Source organism: Myotis brandtii, unplaced genomic scaffold (assembly GCF_000412655.1).
Source record: "Myotis brandtii unplaced genomic scaffold, ASM41265v1 scaffold1105, whole genome shotgun sequence".
NCBI lineage: Eukaryota > Metazoa > Chordata > Mammalia > Chiroptera > Vespertilionidae > Myotis > Myotis brandtii.
Genome location: NW_005353770.1, coordinates 1,008,729 through 1,014,310, shown reverse-complemented (window position 1 = coordinate 1,014,310; position 5,582 = coordinate 1,008,729).

The following is a 5,582-nucleotide window of genomic DNA, read 5'->3' as shown; positions in this document are numbered from 1 at the left end:
CTGGAAGAGAAGGGGGAAAGACAAACAGTAGTTTACTATAGCCAGACACAAAAGCAAAAGAACAAAGCAGTGAGAAAGCTCGAAGGTAATTCTCACCCGTGATATTGTTCACATGAAAAACAAAAATATTTTAGAATATTAGTGTTTATATAGTTTTTCTGACTGAAGAAAATGGTTTTGCAACACAAATGAAGGACATTAACATAATACTCCTAATGTATATTATGCTAAGGGAAATTAGAGATAAATACTGTATGATCTCACTTATATGTGGAATATAAAAAAGTAAATGAATAAAACAAAACAAAAACAGACCCATAGATATAGAGAACAAGTTGATGGTTGCCAAAGGAGAGGAGGGCAGAGGTAGGTGGGTGAAATGAATGAATGAATGAAATAAGAAGTAAGATCCTGTCTAAGTTAAAAGCACGTATATTAGGAGTGTTGTGTGTGTGTGTGTGAGAAAGAATTTCGTGCCTATGTTGGGTCACTTTATTATCCAAGTACTATCATTTATGAAACATCGAAGAAATAATATTTACTAAATGCTTTGATTGTTTCCTTGACTTTTTCTTACATAATATATTGTACAACTTGTAATCCAGAATCTAATTGTAGCTTTTATCATTATTCCTCTGTGTTTTTATGGTTTATTATTAGTGTGCAACTAGCCACATGGCATTACACTATTTCTAGAACTGAAACACATCAACTGAAGCTCATATATGACTTATATCATTCTCTGTACATTGATTAACAAGTTATTACCATGATCCTTTGTAATCTTTTGTTAAATGTAAACAAAAATAGATAAAAAGAGAAACCAGGAATAGTCAAATTATTATTTTTTTAACTAAGAATGATTACTGGTATTTGATTGCCAAAGAATAATAAGTGTGGCTGAATAAAACATAAAGTAGAAACTCCTTTTTTAAAAATATTTTTTATTGATTTCAGAGAGGAAGGGAAAGATAGAAGCATCCTTAATGAGAATCATTGATTGGTTGCCTTCTGTACATCCCCTACTGAGGACTGAGCTCAGAGCCTGGGCATATTCCCTGACCCAGAATCGAACCAGGAACTCCCGGTTCACAGGTCAATGCTCAACCACTGAGCAACACCTTTTTTGTTCTTCTTTCATACCAGGATGAAAGATATGGCCAGTCTGAGACACACCCTTCTGAGGAAATATTTTCCTGCTATCGTTGGGGTACTCCCACTCTAACTTCCTTAAATCAGCCAAAGAGAATTATAAAATTTCCATAATGTTAACCATTAAAAGGAACAACAGCATTTCTCTCCCTTTATATTAAAGTACCATCATCTGAATTTCAAAACACAGCATTATATATAGAAAATAATGTGTGCATCTTATAGTGTTGCACTTTGCATTGAGAAAGAAAACAAAAATGACAGTCCCTGACATTTAGAAGCTTGCCTTACCCTCACAATTAGGCCATGTTATTCTCCTACTAGACATAAATCATCTCACAGAACATTATGTTTTTCTTTTTAGACTTTATTTTGTTTATTTCTGCTCTGATCTTTATTTCCTTCCTTCTACTCACTTTTGGCTCTGTTTGTTGTTCTTTTTTAAGTTCCTTTAAGTGTAAAGTGTAAATTGTTTATTTGAGATTTTTCTTGTTTCTCAAATAGGCCTGTAATGCTATAACTGTCCTACTTAGGACTGCTTTCACTGTGTCCCATAGATTTTGGGTTGCTGTGTTCTCATTTTCATTTGTTTCAAAGTATCTTTTTATTTCTTCCTTGATCTCATTGTTAACCCATTCATTGTTTAGTAGCATGTTATTCAGACTCCATGTCTTTGTGTGTTTTTCAGTTTTTTTCCTTGTGATTGGTTTCTAATTTCATACCATTGTGGTCATAGAAGATGCTTGATATGATTTCAATCTTCGTAAACTTATTGAGACTGTTTTATGTCCTAACATGTGGTCTATCCTAGAAAATGTTCCATGTGCACTTGAAAAGAATGTATATTCTTCTGCTTTGGGGTGAAATGCTCTGAAGATATCAGTTAAATCCATCTGATCTCGTGAATCATTTAAGGCCGCCATTCCCTTGTTGATTTTCTGTATGGAACATCTATCCATTGATGTTAATGGAGTGTTAAAATCCCTGTATTACTGTTGATCTCTCCCTTTATATCCATCAAGATTTGCTTTATTTATTTAGGTACTCCTATGTTGGGGAAAAATATTTACAAGGATTATATCCTCTCATTTGATTGCTCCCTTTATCATTATGTGGTGTCCTTCTTTGTCTCTTACTATAGCCTTTGTTTTTAAAGTCTGTTTTGTCAGATTAAGTATTGCTATCCTAGTTTTTCTTTTTTTTAAAAAAATAGGAATCTGGCTTGACAAGAGTCCATTTTAAAAGTTGATTTTAGAGAGAGGAAGGGAGGGGGAGAGAGAAAGAGTGAGACATGGATTGGAGAGAGAAATATTGAACATTTGCCTCTCATGTGCACCCCGACCTGGGATCGAACCTGCAACCTGGTTATGTGCTCTGACCAGGAATTGAATTCACCACCTTTAGGTGTACAGGATGACACTACAACCAATTGAGCCACATCAGCCAGGGCCCAGTTTTCTTTCTTTCCATTTGCATGAAGTATCCTTTTCCATCCCTTTACTTTTAGTCTATGTTTCATTCTGAAGTGAGCCTCTTGTAAATAGCTTATATATGGATCTTGTTTTCTTATGATTCAGCTACCCTGTGTCTTTTGATTGGAGCATTTAAGCCTTTTAAATTTAAAGTTAATTATTGATAGGTACATATTTATTGCCATTTTATTCTTTTAACTATGTTCCTCTGATCTCTTCTTTTTCTTCTCTTTCTCCTTAAAGAAGACCCTTTAACATTTCTTGTAATACTGGTTTGATGGTAACAAACTCATTTAGCTTTTTCTTACCTGGGAAAAAGCTCTTTATTTCTCCTTTAATTTTAAATAATAGTCTTGCTGGGCGGAGTAGTCTTGGTTGTAGGCCCTTGCTTTTCATTACTTCGTGCCAATCCTTTCTGGCCTGAAATGTTTGTGTTGAGAAATAAGCTGTCAGTCTTATGGTAACTTTCTTGTAAGTAACTAACTCTCTTTTTCTTGCTGCTCCTTACCCCCCACCTCCCCCCACCACCAAATAATAGTTTATTGATTTTTAGAGGGAGAGGAAGGGAGAGAAACATTGATGTGAGAGTGCAACATTCATCAGCTGCCTCCTACACACCCCTCACTGGGGATTGAGCCCCATAACCTTGGCATATACCCGACCAGAAATTGAACAGGCAACCTTTTGGTGCCCAGATGACACCCAACCAACTGAGCCAGGGCTCTCTTGCTGCTTTTAAGATTCTGTCTCTATCTTTAGCCTTTGCCATTTTAATTATGATGTGTCTTGGTATGGGCCTCTTTGGAGTACTACTTAGCCATAAGAAGAAGAAAATCTTACCTTCTGCTACAGCATGGATGGACCTGGAGGGTATTGTGGTGAGTGAAATAAGCCAGAGAAAGACAAGTACCATATGACTTCACTTATATGTCAAATCTAATGAACAAAATAAACTAACAAATGAAATAGAAACAGATAGAGACACAGATAACAGACCGACAACTGTAAAAGGGGAGGGTGGTTGGGGGCCTAGTGAAAAAGGTGAAGGAATTTAAAACAAACAAAAATTTCTAGATGGTTGTTCAGAGCTCAAACGTTCTTCCTCCATCTTTCACAGTACCTAGTACAGGGAGTTTATGTCATTGCTGTGGCTTTACTTTACTTGTGTCTTTCACGTATCTGAACACTCATTGAGAGCAGGGACAGCGTCTTCTTTATATCTTCAGCCTCTTATTTAGTATATCACTAAATGTATGATGCATAGTGTGTGCTCAATGAAAAGGCTTTGAATGAAGGTGTATGAATAGCTTTATACTGCAACAACTGGGAACTATGAAACACTACAGAGTCTAGGAACAGGCCTAAAATACATATGTCAATGTTTAATAGATGATAAAGTGGCATTTAAAAGTACTGGAGAAAGATAAATTATTACAAAAGGGTATTACAGCAACTGGAAAAAAAATAATTACATCAACATTTCTCACTTTACACCAAAATAAATTCCATAGAAGTCTAAGACTGTAATGTGAATAAACCCACAAAGGTACTAGAAGAAACCATAGGATAATTTTTAATAATCTTTACATTAGGAAGTCCTTCCTAAGCATAAAAAGGTTAGGAAAAAAAAAACTCAGATAAGCCCTAGTCGGTTTGGCTCAGTGTCGGCCTGCAGACTGATGGATTGCAAGTTTGATTCCAGTCAAGGGCACATACCTCTGTTGCCGGCTCAATCCCTGACCTTGGTTGGGGTGCATGTAGGAGGCAATTAATCAATTTGTCTATCTCACATCAATGTTTCTCTCTCTCTGTCTCTTCCCCTCCCTTCCGCTCTCTCTAAAAATCAATGGAAAAATATCCTCGGGTGAGGATTAACAACAAGAACAAAACACACACACACACACACACACACACACACACACACACACAAAAAAAAAAAACTCAGATAAAAGAAAAATTGATAAATTCTATAATTTACACATTTAAAATAAAGTTTATATGGAAAAAAACTACCATAAGTAAAGTCAAAACTTACAATGAGAAATATATTTGCAACTTAAATCTCAGTCAGTGGCTAATTTATCCCACACATAAAAAGCCCTTATAAATCAATATGAAAAGACCAATAATCCAATAAAAACTTGGGCAAAAGGCATACACAGATAGTTCACAAAAAAGGGAACACCAAAGACTCCTAAACATATGAAAAGATGTTCCACCTCACTTTTAAAAAGATACCAATTAAAATTTTGATGAGATACTATTTTTTGAGATGCTATTTTTTATCTACTAGATTAGCAAAGATCAAAAAGTTTGGTAACATGCTTAAAAGGATCTGGGAAAAACAGTCACTCTTGTATAATGTTGGTAGTAATAAAAATTGATACAAACTTTGTGGAGAGTATTTTGACAGTATCTATAAAAATTTCATAGACACTTGCTCATTAGTCCAGCAAGTCCACTACTAGGTTTTTATCTTACTGACGTAATCATTCATGCATGTGCAAAATTTCACACATATTATTTGTTACTAGAGGCCCGATGCACAAATTCATGTACCAGTGGGGTCCCTCGGCCTGGCCTGTGGGGATCAGGTCGAAACCAGCTCTCCGACATCCCTCAGATTGTGAGAGGGCAGTTCTCAGGTGATGCACCCTGGAATCGGGCTCCTTCCTCTCTGGTTCCGGGTTCAGCACCCTAGAACCGCAGCTGCCAAGTCACTGCAGCTCGGCAACTCCTACGTTGAACGTTTGGCCCCTGGTGGTCAGTGTGCATCATAGTTACCAGTCGGACAGTCGCTTAGGCTTTTATATACATAGATAGAACCATTGTAACAGCAGATTGGAAACAACCTAAAAGCCTATCAATAGAGACTGATTAAAATAAATCATCATACATTGAAATAATGAAATATTTGAGAGTCAAGAAGAACAAAATAAGGAAGCTCTTTATGTTTTG